Genomic DNA, 13,111 nt, shown 5'->3' on the forward strand with positions numbered 1-13,111 from the left:
CCACTGAGTTTTCCAAAGCAGTTTGGGTGGGAAGGAGGTAGAATGAAAGCTAATTTAGCTTTACTGTTATAGGAATGGAACTAACTCAAGTGATTCTGCATTCCTATCTGAGTTGCCTATTTCTTCCTAGAGCATTTATAATTAAGACCAATTTAATAATAATTGTTGCAATATACCCACCATGTATCAGGAGCCGTTCCAGACACTTTACATCCACCATTCTATTTAACCACAACCACATGCTGGCATAGGCATGACTGTCCTGTCTTGCAGATGAGATAAGTGAACTTTACAAGAATAAATAAGTTGCCCAAAATCCCTAGCCACTAGTTAGCTAGTTCTTTTCATTTTAGTCTAATCTGCAGATACCACCAAATTAATACTCAAAGCACAACTCCCAGATAAAATCATTCATTGTTTCACTCTTCCTATCAAATTAAATGTACCTTCAAGGGCTGCAACAGTCTGGTGCACATTAATTTTCCCACGATGGCATCCCTTCTTTCCCCCATGCATTCTTCTCTCCAGCCAAGCAAGTTACTATGCTTCAGCCATGCTACCTCCACCTACTTACTTTCAAAATCTTTGTCTCTATTTATTGTTTCCTCTGCTCAAAAAACATACCCTGTAATCAAATGTACTCTCTGCACCTCATCACTGACTATTTAATTATTCATCTTTCAAGTCTCTCAAAGACCAATGCCTTTCATGAAACTTTCCTGACACAATCAAATCTTATCTCTTCCTTTTCATATTTTCTATATGGAATTTAACTGTAAAAGAAACGAAACTATTTGGCTTTGCTCCCCATTAAGTTCAAATTTTCTTTTTTTATATATTTTTATTGATTTCAGAAAGGAAGGGAGAGAGAGAGAAAGATGGAAACATCAGTGATGAGAAAGAGTCATTGTTCAGCTGCCTTCTACATGAGCCCACAACCCTGGGCATATGCCCTGCCCAGAGTTTCGACCTCCTGGATCATAGGTCGATGCTCAACCACTGAGCCACAAGGACTGGGCAAGTTGGCATTTTCTTTAAAAGCAATAACCACATATGGCTTATCCCTTGTAACCCTTAAGATGGTTACTTGCACACAGTAGGTATGCAAAAATGCTTTTATTTGACTGAAGTAACCTGAAAAAGAATCCAACCCTTCCTTCACAATAGAGCTAATAAGTGACTAAAACATAATTTTTTAAATTTTGTAATATTATTTGTCCCTGAGGACATATTATTTTATAAATACTAACGTTATATTACCTATAATTTTCTATACTGGTGGGCTGGCCAAAAACTATAACAGGGTTTAAGAAATAATTACCACAAATCATAAAAAATACTTATATTCTTGATTCAATTATTTCACTTGTAGGAATCTCTTAAGCATCCAAACTATGAAAAAATTAAATGCAAGAAAATATTAATTACAGCATTATTTAATATAGCAGTCATGGGGCTTTCTTTACCCATCAAAATTCCAGTGACATTTGTTTTTGAAGCCTGAATAAATATAGTGGAACTTAAATAAAATTGTGTGCAGTTATTAGGAATGGTAATAATAAAGAATTATCAATATGGAAAAATATTGAAATATTATGAAGAATAAAAATTGAAATAAATAATTATTCTTTTTATTGTATTATTTATTTACAATACAATATTAAATTATTTTCCATTCAAACAACTGTAAACTTACTTTTTCCCTACCCTGTATTTCATAGAAATAAAGAAATCAGTAATTAAGGATATATGTTTATTTAAACATTTTTAGCAAAACAAGGTACTGGAAATAAACTGAATGTTTATCAATAGAGGAATGGGTAAATAAATTTAGTGCAATCGCAATATTACTAATATATAGTCATTAATAAGAATGAGTCGGGTCTAAGTATAGTGAAGCAGTGATTCACAATGCCTAGGGTAGGGGGGGTATAAATTTTGCTGCCCAGGCCTCATCTCAGACAATTCATTCAGACCCACCAGTACTTTTAAAGCTCCTTGTTGATTCCAAACAGCCAAGATTGCAAACTATTAACTTCATAGGTTATTAACTTCTTGGTGAAAAAACCATATTATAAATATGTTGTGAACCAGGAAGGAAGGGAGGGAGGGAGAGAGAGAGAAAGGTAGAGAAGAAAGAAGGAACAAACAAACAAAGACACGAAGGAAAAAATGAAAAGAGATTTTTATGTGTAGAAATGCACATATATATATACACATGTATGCTTGAATATATTTATACATATTCAAACATATATACATATTGATGACTTATGTTTGTATGTCATATTTATTCCTAAAAGGATAGAAGATAGGTGTTAAAGAATACACATTTATTGTAACATTGGTTACCTGTGAAGTAAAGAATTGAAAGGGATAGTAGGATTTTATCCATTTTTACATTAATCTCTGTATTGTTTAAATTTGTATAATAAGCATGGGTTACTTTATTTAAAAAAAAAGTATTAAAAAGCATATGTAGCTGTTTTGGCTCAGTGGATAGAGTGTCAGCCTGTGGACCAGAGGGCCCCAGATTTGATTCCAGTCAAGGGCACATATCTCGGTTGCAGGCTCCTCCCTGGCCTGGGGCCTGGTCAGGGCTTGTATAGGAGGCAACCAATTGATGTGTTTCTCTCACATCAATGTTTCTCTCTGTCTTTCCCTCTCTCTAAAATCAATGGAAAAATATCCTCGGGTGAGGATTAAAAAAAGAAGAAAAAAAGCATAGGTAGAGGGAGAAAAACAAAAAGGAAACCAAAATGCCGACTTCATGGGGTCATGAGTACAATTTTACTCATCCATGTCTGAAAGTTTGTAATATGGTTGTATTTCTTATAAAGCAATATTCTGAAGATGGGGAATATCTTTCCTATACACTGCTGGTCAGCAATGCATTAGCAGCAGAGAACCAAGAACTGTTTTGCTTTCACCTAGAAAGGAGAGGCAGAGGCTCCTCATAAAAGGACGTTCAATGAATTCAAGTAACTGTGACCTTTGGCTTCACCTCCCCAAGCCTCGGCTTTCTGAGCTATGAAATAGGAACTAGATGCAGCTCTTCTTTGTGATGAGATGTAGCACATGTCTAGGTCTCCTGTTGAAAAACTTAAGAGAAAAGCCAGGGAATGGGAAGGATCTCTGGCTTCATAGAAAATTATCATTAAAAATTGAAGCTCATAGACATTTATCTCTCGAATAAAATGTCATGTAGCTAAGGTTCTGAGATGTCTTATGGCTTGCCTGCTTTTGCATGCAGAGCTGGAATTCTCTGTCCCAGTTCTCCTGCCCTAAGGTTCCCACCACTTAGCAGTTGCCTCCAGAGAGCTGATGAGCTAGATTAACTCCTATATCTCTTTTAGTACATTGTACTTAGTTTATTTTTAAGTTTTATCCTTCACAGAATATTGTATTTTTTCTTTTTTTAATTATTTGTTCCACCTGTAATACTTTCAACCATAAAGATAAAATTTTAAAAATATGTATTTGATCCTTCATAGTATGTCATGATATTATCTACCAGATTGTCAACCAAAACAGGAGGGGAAACATTTTCTGAGAAAGAAAGCTGCTCTGAGGTTTTAAAGGTAAGAATTGTTTTTATGGTAAGAACTAAACGGTGTCCTCTTCTCTGCATACAGAGAAAGCTCTCCACAGCACTTCCCCCGTATGTTCCAAGGATGTAGTTATGATGAGTTATGGCCCAGAGAGTGACACTGAGTAGGGAAGCCCAGGGGGGCAGAGCTGTCATACAGTCAGCTGTGGTCTTCCATTTCTTTAGAACAGCTCAAATCTAGTCTGTATGCTGGCTTTCAGAGCACAGAAAAGACAGGCTTTCTCCAGTGGCAATAAGGACAACCTTGCTTAGACAAACAAGTAAAGACTGCAGAGAGGCTCATTCTTTGTTCGAACAGTTGTAGCATATTTAACATTCGTTCTATAAACATTGTGAGTGCCTAGCTGGAAACTGCGCTAGGGATTCAAATGCAAAGAGGCAGAGGAAAGTGATGGTCTTAATTCCTCCCAACCCCCAAACTTCAAAATTCTATGATTTTGTTGATAACTAGAAAAAAAAAAAGAACAGGTGCCATGGCAAAATCTAAAAGGTGGCAAGTCATAATGCTAGGCATTTTGAGAAATCTTGGAGATGTGTGTATTTGTGGTGTGTGTGTAGGTGCCCTCATAGAAAGCAACCCAATGAAAAAATACATTGAGCCCTGAGGCAGAAGAGAGGGCAAAATAATTCTCGTAAGTTAAAAGGCCACCTATTAAACTTCTAAACACCACACACTTATGCAATATATCAGACAAGTGGTTGAGATGGGGTCTTGCTCAACACCATCTACATATGTGCATATCCACATAAGCAGGGCAGGTAAAGAGGTAGCAGAGCTTACCAATTCTCTCCAATTAAGCAGGGGCAATTTGGCTGATTGTTATAATATTCTTTGATCCACTTATTTTATAATTCCTTATGAAATAAACCTGAGAAAACAAAAATTTTTTTTAAATACCAAATAAAAACACTCTGATTTGGACATTAGTAACTGGTTTCTATTTAAATAGTTTGACCCTTTCAATGTTGGTCCCTGGATTTTTTTAAACCTTTCATTCTCTGTAAATTTTGCATTTGTCTTTTTCAATACCTTTGTCTTCCTCTGACCAGGTGAGGTAGAAATAAGCCTACTTGCCATTTGCACTTTAATGAGTAACTACTATGGCATTATAGAATTATATTTGCACTAGTTCTAACAAACATTTACTATAGAAGAAAAGTAATTGTTTTTAATAAACAAATGACTAAGAGATATTATTTGATATTAACTTTAAGCTTAAAATTTTGTATCAAGAAAATACAGGAGTGTTTTGATTGTGGTAATCATGTCACTCTACATATAAAATCATCGCATCATTAAAGCTGGGGAGAAAAGAAAATATAAAGGTTTTAAGCCCTTGTGTCAAATCAGAGCAAGTTAGTATTTGATTCTATTGCTGAAATAATAAGTATTATTGAATAAAGATCTATTTTGTGAGCTGATGTACCTAAAAAATTTAGATTCTGCTTCTTGGGCATGTCATTTGATTTGATTTTCATTATTTGGAAAGTAAGTAATAATTTTATCTCTTTAATTATTGTGATGGTTAATTTTATCTGTCAACTTGGCTAGGCCATGGCACCCAGTTGTATTGCCAAATACCAGTCTAGATGCTGTTACGAAGGTGTTTTTCAAATGTGATTAACATTTAAATCTGTAGACTTAGAGCAGTGGTTCTCAACCTGTGGGTCGCGACCCCTTTGGGGGTCAAACGACCCTTTCACAAGGGGTCGCCTAAGACCATCGGAAAACACATATATAATTACATATTTTTTTGTGATTAATCACTATGCTTTAATTATGTTCAATTTGTAACAATGAAAATACATCCTGCATATCAGATATTTACATTATGATTCATAACAATAGCAAAATTACAGTTATGAAGTAACAATGAAAATAATTTTATGGTTGGGGGTCACCACAACATGAGGAACTGTATTAAAGGGTCACAGAATTAGGAAGGTTGAGAACCACTTACTTAGAGTAAAGCAGATTATCCTCCATAATGTGGATAGGCCTACTACAATCAGTGGAGGGCCTTAAAAGAAAAGACTGAGGTCCCCAGTAGAAATAATTCTGCTTTCAGACTGTCTTCTGACTCAAGACTGTAAGACTGACTCCCGTCAGAATTTTCATCCTGCTGTCCGGGCCTGCAAACTTCAGATTAACCAGGCCTCACAATCTTATGAGCCAATTCCTGAAATTAAATCTCTTTCTCTTTCTATATAAATGTGATTTGTTGATCAATAGATGATAGATAGATAGATAGATAGATGATAGATAGATAGATAGATAGATAGATAGATAGATAGATAGATAGATAGATAGATAGATAGATCCTATTGGTTATGTTTCTCTAGAGAACCCTGACTAACACAACTACCTTTTTTGCAATGGTATTAAAGATAGGAATGTGGTGTAGAGTTAGAAAAGTTTAGATTCTCAAGGAATAAACTTCCTTTGAAGATCTCATTATCTCTTCTCTCCCTCCCTCAACATCCACCTTAAATAACTTAAAATAATTATTATCACTTTATAAAGGTGAGGCAGCAAGAGGATAGGAAAACTCAGTGTAATCCAATCAACTCGATAAAACTAGTAACTCTACTAAAGTCTGTCTCTCTTTTAAAGGCCAAAGCAATATTCTTCAATGTATACTCAGTAACATTTATGGACTTAACTTGCTTGTTGAAAATAGGTTTTCCACTAACATCAAGCACTTACCATAATCTCCTGTTCATCCTCTAATGATTCATTTCTCCTCTTATCCTGTGTTACAGAAACTTAGGCTGTAAAATACAAAGCACAAAATTCTGCACAGGGTGGATTTCAAGCTTGAAAGCTTTGGGATTTTTATCCATCTGATGTAGGATTTTGAAGTGATCACTGAATAACTATAACTGAACTTGCCATCAATGAATACTCAGGAGTATTATTAAAAGTTTTCCATTTCAATGAATTTCTGATAATTCATCTCATTCATTTAGCAATTTAATACCTGGACAATAAAACCAGCAGCTTCCAAATATGGAAGAGTTCCAAACTTTGGCAATTAGCATCATATCAGTGTGTTTAACCACAGTACTAACCACTGCAATACACACCAGGGATTCAAAGGCCAATGACAAGTGAAACCTCCTCACCCATGAATACTAAGTAAATTGGTACCAACCCATGGACACCAAAAATGTCCAATATATAGCCTAGAACCAACTTAATTTCCAGAAATATCTGACTCAACACCTCATTTGTCTTTTCTACTGATTGAATAAAAGTTAAAAGCAAAAACTATATAATCCACACTTCACAGAATGTCTGCATGAGATAATATGTTTCAGTAATGAGGTAAAAATACCTAGAGATTTGTAACGAGTCAGTTTTTAAATCTCATTAAAAGAATTTTGATCACTTAAAGCAAAATAATAATAATAACACATTGTGGAATTTATAACATGCAGCAATAAAATATATGAAAATAATAACAAAAAGGCTTGGAAAAGGAAAATAGTAGTTTGAAAGATTCTTATATAGGCAGTGATAAAATACTATTTGATGGTATACTACATTAAAGATATATATTTTAAGTGCTAAAGAAACAGCTAAAGCAAAGTGGTATAGCTAATAAAGTAATAGTAGAGATAAAATATTTTTTAAAACTCAATCCAATTCAAAAAAGAGCATAGAAAAATGAGGATAAGAAACAAATAGCAAAATGATGGATTTAAATCAAACCCCATCAGTAATTACATTAAATATAAATAGTCTAACTTGTATTCAGAGCATATGAAGAACTCTTACAACTCAACAATAAAAAGGCAACCCAACTTAAAAAATGGGCAAGTAATTTGTTTTATTTTGTTTTTTAATATATTTTTTATTGCTGATAGTATTACAGATGTCGCCCTTGCCCCCACCCTGTACCCATTTCCTCCCAGACCCTACCCACACACACACACACACACACACACCCAGGGTCTTCACCACCCTAGTGCCCAGGTCCATAGGCTATGCATATCTATATCATAAAAGGCCTGTGGTTGTGACAGCATTACAGCGTCATGACCAAATGAGCAGCGTCTCTCGCGGCGGGCGGGGCAGGGTTCTGGCAGTGTCCACGGAGCGTGCAAGGCATCGCAGGACGGGACACCGGCAGCGTCCGCAGAGTGTGCATGGCCTTGCAGGGCAGCGAACATGGCCCTAATGGCAGGCTAGGCCTAGGGGACCCTACACGCGCATGATTTAATCATGTGCTGGGCCTCTAATAAGAATATAAGCTCTTTGGTTTATAACTTGAATAGACATTTCTCCAAAGAAGATATACAAATGGTCAATAAACCCATGAACGTATTTCAACATAATTAGCCTTCAAGGAAATGAAAATCAAAACCATAATGAGGTGCCACTGTACATTCACTATAATGTTTATATTTGGATAAAACAGACCATGACAAGCGTCAAAATGGTATGGAGAAATTAGAATCCTCACATATTACTGGCAGGAATGTAAAATGGTGCAGACAATTTTAGATATAATTTGGCCACTCCTCAAAATGTTAAACACAGAGTTATCATAACCCAGCAAAATCACTCATATACCCAAGAAAATTGAAAACTTGTCCACACAAAATCTTGTACACAAATATTTATTGCACATTATTCATAATTAGAGGCCCGGCGCACAAAAATTTGTGCATGGAGGGGGTGGTCCCTCAGCCCAGCCTGCCCCCTATCACATACTGGGAGCCCTCAGGGATGTCCTACTGATGGCTTAGGCCCGCTCCCTGCTCCCCTTGAGGAGCGGGCCTAAGCCACAGTCTGGCCTCCCTTTGTGGGAGGCAACCGGGCTGATCAGGGGAGGGCACCAGCCCCATCACCCCACTGCTGCAGCCACTGCCAGTCACCACAGCCACCAAGGTGTTTTCATCAACACGGACTCCAGTCCCTTCACCATGAAAAAATGACAACTTTCTTTAGGCATTTTCAAGATGTGTCTTTTCATAGGATATGACATTTCTTTCTTTCTTTCTTTCTTTCTTTTTTTATCCTCACCTGAGAATATATTTCCATTGATTTTTTTGAGAATGTGGAAGAGAAAGGGAAAGAGAGAGAGAAACATCAAAGTGAGAGGAACACTTTGATTGGTTGCCTCCTGCATGAGCCCTGACCTGGGCCTGGGCCAGGGAGGAGCCTGCAACCTAGGTACACGCCCTTAGTCAGAATTGAACCCAGACCCTGCAGTGGGCAGGCCAAGGCATTATCCACTGAGCAAAACCAACTAGGGCAGGATATGGCATTTCTTAGCACTCCAGCAGCAGACCTTCCTTATTTTATCCAGGAGTGTGGTGGAAAAACCCTAGATCACCTTATTGGATTCTTATTACCCAAGTTACTAAGAATATTACCAGTGGCATACAGGGAGTTTAGCCAATGAACAGTCAGAAAAGGTGTTTCCTCTGTAGTTCACACCAATTGCCGGCTTGGCCCCTGCCCAGGCCTAACGTCTCTGGCCCCATCATTAGGCCTAGGCAGGGGACCACCAGCTCTTGTGATTGCTGGCTCCATCCCTGCCCAGGCCTAACACGTGTGGCCCAGTCGTTAGGCCTGGGCAGGGGACCCCCAGCTCCCGCAATCGTCAGATCTGCCCATGCTCCCCATGATTGCTGGTTCTGCCCCTGCTCCCCACCATCGCCGGCTCCCTCCCTGCTCCCCACCATCACGGGCTCCACCACTGCCCAGACCTAACGCCTCTGACCAAGGCGTTAGGCCTGGGCAGGGGACCCCCAGCTCCCATGATCACCGATTCTGCCCCTGCTCCCCGCCATCGCCAGCTTCTGCCCTGCCCAGGCCTAACTCCTCAAGGCATTAGGCCTGGGCAGGGGACCCCTCAACTCTGATTGCAGGCTCCAATTGCCGCTGGGCGCCAACATATGCAAATTAACCATCATCTTTGTTTTGGTTAATTTACATACTCAGCCGATTGGCTGGTGGGCATAGTGAAGGTATGGTCAATTTGCATGTTTGTCTATTATTAGGTAAGATAGCCAAAAAGTAGAAATAATCAAAATGTCTATTAATCGACAAATGGATAAACAAAATGTGGTATAGCCATAAAATGCAATATTATCTGTATATATAAAAGGCTAAGTGACCAACTGTATGTATGTCCTACCATCCAAACGACCGACCAGCAGTACAAATGATGCACACTGGCAATTTAAAAATAAATGTGTGTGTTTCAATCTGTCGTTGTTGATCGTGAATTTGGTTGACACTTCCATTACAGAGAAAGGACAAATAGTGATATTAAAATATCTCTTCTAATTAATTTCCTTTCAATGTGCATGAATCCATGCACTGGGCCACTAGTTTAGTAATAAAAAGGAATGAGTACTAATATATGATACAACATGTATCCACCTTTGCAGTGTGAGAGATAGACAGACCATGCATAGAGTTTGAAATTGTTGAGGAGAAAAGGATATGGGGCAGAAAATGTTTCAGGCCCTGGTGGAGTTCCCCCAGTGCAAGGCAATAAATATACAGTAGAGTGTATCTATTATATGCTACCCACATGTAGGGATCCTCCATGCAATTACCAGAATTACCAGAACAGTGAGAATAGGGGGGGAAAAAACGAAGGCTGGAAAAGTGATCATAAAGGCCAGGTCCAATAGTGCCAGCCTACTTCAGACCACAGTTCTCACCTTACTACCTGTGGAAACCCTCTGAGCACTGACCACATTACCCCAGCTCCCTTGTGCAGGAAGACGTGTTGGAGGGTGCTGACAACCAGAATTCAGGAGAACAAGGTAGGCCAATGGACAGAATATGTATCGGGGTTATAGATCATGATTCCTCAGGGACAATCCTCACCAAAGACAGCACAGAGGACAGCAATAAAGAGGAGAAGGAAAACCAAGGAGATGAGACCCAAGGTCAGCATCCACCTCAATATCAGTACCACCGCAACTCCAATTACTTCTACAGATGCCCAGAAAAACCTAAATCACAACATGGCAAAGAGACCAAAGCAGCTGATTCATCAGCTAAGAATTTGTTTGTCTGAGGCTGAGCAGGGCCCGGCCTGAGTAAAGGTCAGCTTACCGCCTTTACCATAATCCAGTTCAGTTGTCCAAAAAGAGTATACAATTCCAGAAATAAGAAATGAACAAAAGATTGGAGCTGAAGACCATAAGTTCTTGTTTTTTTGTCCATTGACCAAATAAGCAAAACTATCGGCATTATCGAGTCAGTTTGGGGGGATTTACATTATCCACATCTGTTTGGGTAAAGACAAATAGTGAGTTGTTTTCTTTAAGCCTGGTGTTTCTCAATACACCTTTAAAGGTTTTCAATTGTTTCATATCTGGTCAAGTTGAGATTTTTTAAAACCTCATTTTTAATTTGTAATAAAAGTTTATAACTGTTGTGTGTGTTTTTAAGTCAACCATGATGTTATGATTTGTAGTAATAAATGTGTATTTGGGCTTTGTCCCCTTTTCTGGTAATTCAGAGTTTTTATAGTCTTTATAAATGTCTTTTATTGGCTGTGTGGTAGGTAAAATTTCAAGGAATGGCCCAAGATTCCATGCCTTAATCCCCAGACCCTTGAAGGTGATGAAATATCACTCTATTGGGTTGTGTCACATGACACAGATGACCTTTAAAAAGGGAGGTATCTAGGTAGGCCTCACTTAAGCACATGAGTCTTAAAAAGTACATGAACTTTCTCTCACTGGTGGCAGAGGAAGAAGGCAGAAGATGAAGTCCAAAGATTCCAAACATGAGAAGTGCTGTTGCTGGTTTAAAGATGTAGGGGATTAGATGAGAAGAAATGCAGGTGCCCTTAAAGAGCTGAAGATGCCCTTGGCCCACAGACAGCAAGAAAATGAGGACCTCAGCCTTACAAACACAAGGAACAGAATTCTCTCTTTTTCTCTCTTTCTCTCTCTTTCTCTCTCTGTTTCTCTGCTTTCCTCTCTCTCCCTAAAATCAATAAATAAAAATGAAAGAAAAATATTCCATTGATCATAACTTACTTAAGATTGTTGCCCATATTTTGCCCTAGTGAATAATGCTGCAATATAAACATGCCAAAGTCTAAAGCCTCTAAACCTAACTCTCTTTTCTAACTGCCTCTCTTTAAGTGAGAACTCAAAAATAGAATTACCCAGTAAAAGAAATATATGCATTTTAATGACCTTGATTCATAATGTTACATTGCTTTCCAACACAATTATGTCCATCCACATTTCATCTCAAAAGTTCACCCAAAGAGAGAATTTTGCTTAATCTTTTATTCCAAACAAATTATGTAACATGTGACTAACTATACCTTATTTTAACTTAGGCAGCCTTCACTTTTGATATCCAAATATCCTACAATTTGACCATCTAATTCTAAGCCTTGATCAGCTTTGTCTTGTATAGGGACAAAGCCACAGCAATAATTACTTATTCTCTACCAGGGGTGGGGAACCATTTGGATATTTATAACATCATTCCCTTAATATAATTCACTTAATATGAATTTATGTTGCTATGAATAAATACCTAGATTTATTGAATTTTGAGTCCCACCTGAAGTTGCCTTGGCAGGGCCAGACCAAATGATTTCTCAGGCCTTATAAGGCCCTCAGGCCGGACATTCTCCACCCCTACTTAAATCTAGCTGATAGTAGTAGGCTATAACATGTAATAAACTTCATTGAAAATAGGAAGACAATATAAAAGAATTACAAAGCAGGGAAGGAAAATCTTAAAATGAGCTGCAAATCCAGGCAGTCTGGTTCTAAAATTTCGTCTTAACTCACAACAGGCACATACTTAGGAAATATAACTTCTCACTGCCATGGCTGCCTTTTGAATTTTGGTGCAGCTGCAGGGGCCTCATAGTCAATGTGTCTATCACAGCACAGAGGTAAGAGGCAGCGTCTTTCATCTGGAGCTCCCTCAGAAGGAGGTAACTGTATGTATCAGAGTGACTAAGGAACGAGGAAAAACGACCTCTCCTGTTCAAACCATCCAGGACGTTGTAAAAGAGAAATATCGGTGCTCCGCCATCATGTTGTTGGTACCAGAACAGCCCATTGAACCCAGGTGTCTGGTATGTGCAGTTGACCTGGACAGAAGCTCCTTCCATAGCTGTCAGCTCGGGGGGCTGCTGAACGCCTTGTCCCGCGGTGCCTATGAGAAGACACATGACCATTACCAGGGCAGTGCTCCTGGAAGCCACATCATTATTAAAAGGCTTCGTTTCCATGTAGTCACAGAAAAACTGCCATTGCTAGAGAAGTTCCTTAGATAGAAACAAACTATGGTAAAAGGAGGAGGAGAAGGGCGAGGATGGACAGGGACAATTAGCCCCACATATGGAAAATGTGTGTCAGGAAAGACTCTTCTATGACAAGTGTGAGAAGTTGCAGTCATTGAGTTTAGCTGTAAGAAAGTTATTTCACACATTCCCAGCAACGATTCCTATTAACTGGAGACTTACCTCCCATTGTCAGAAAAGCACA

At 38.4% G+C, this 13,111-nt stretch overlaps 1 pseudogene; it reads left to right on the plus strand.

The window, feature by feature from the left end:
- Positions 1-8,037: 8,037 nt before the first annotated feature.
- LOC118673536 lies at positions 8,038-10,659 on the plus strand (annotated as a pseudogene).
- Positions 10,660-13,111: the final 2,452 nt, after the last annotated feature.

This window comes from Myotis myotis, unplaced genomic scaffold, assembly GCF_014108235.1.
Source record: "Myotis myotis isolate mMyoMyo1 unplaced genomic scaffold, mMyoMyo1.p scaffold_m19_p_1, whole genome shotgun sequence".
NCBI classification, from domain to species: Eukaryota; Metazoa; Chordata; class Mammalia; order Chiroptera; family Vespertilionidae; genus Myotis; species Myotis myotis.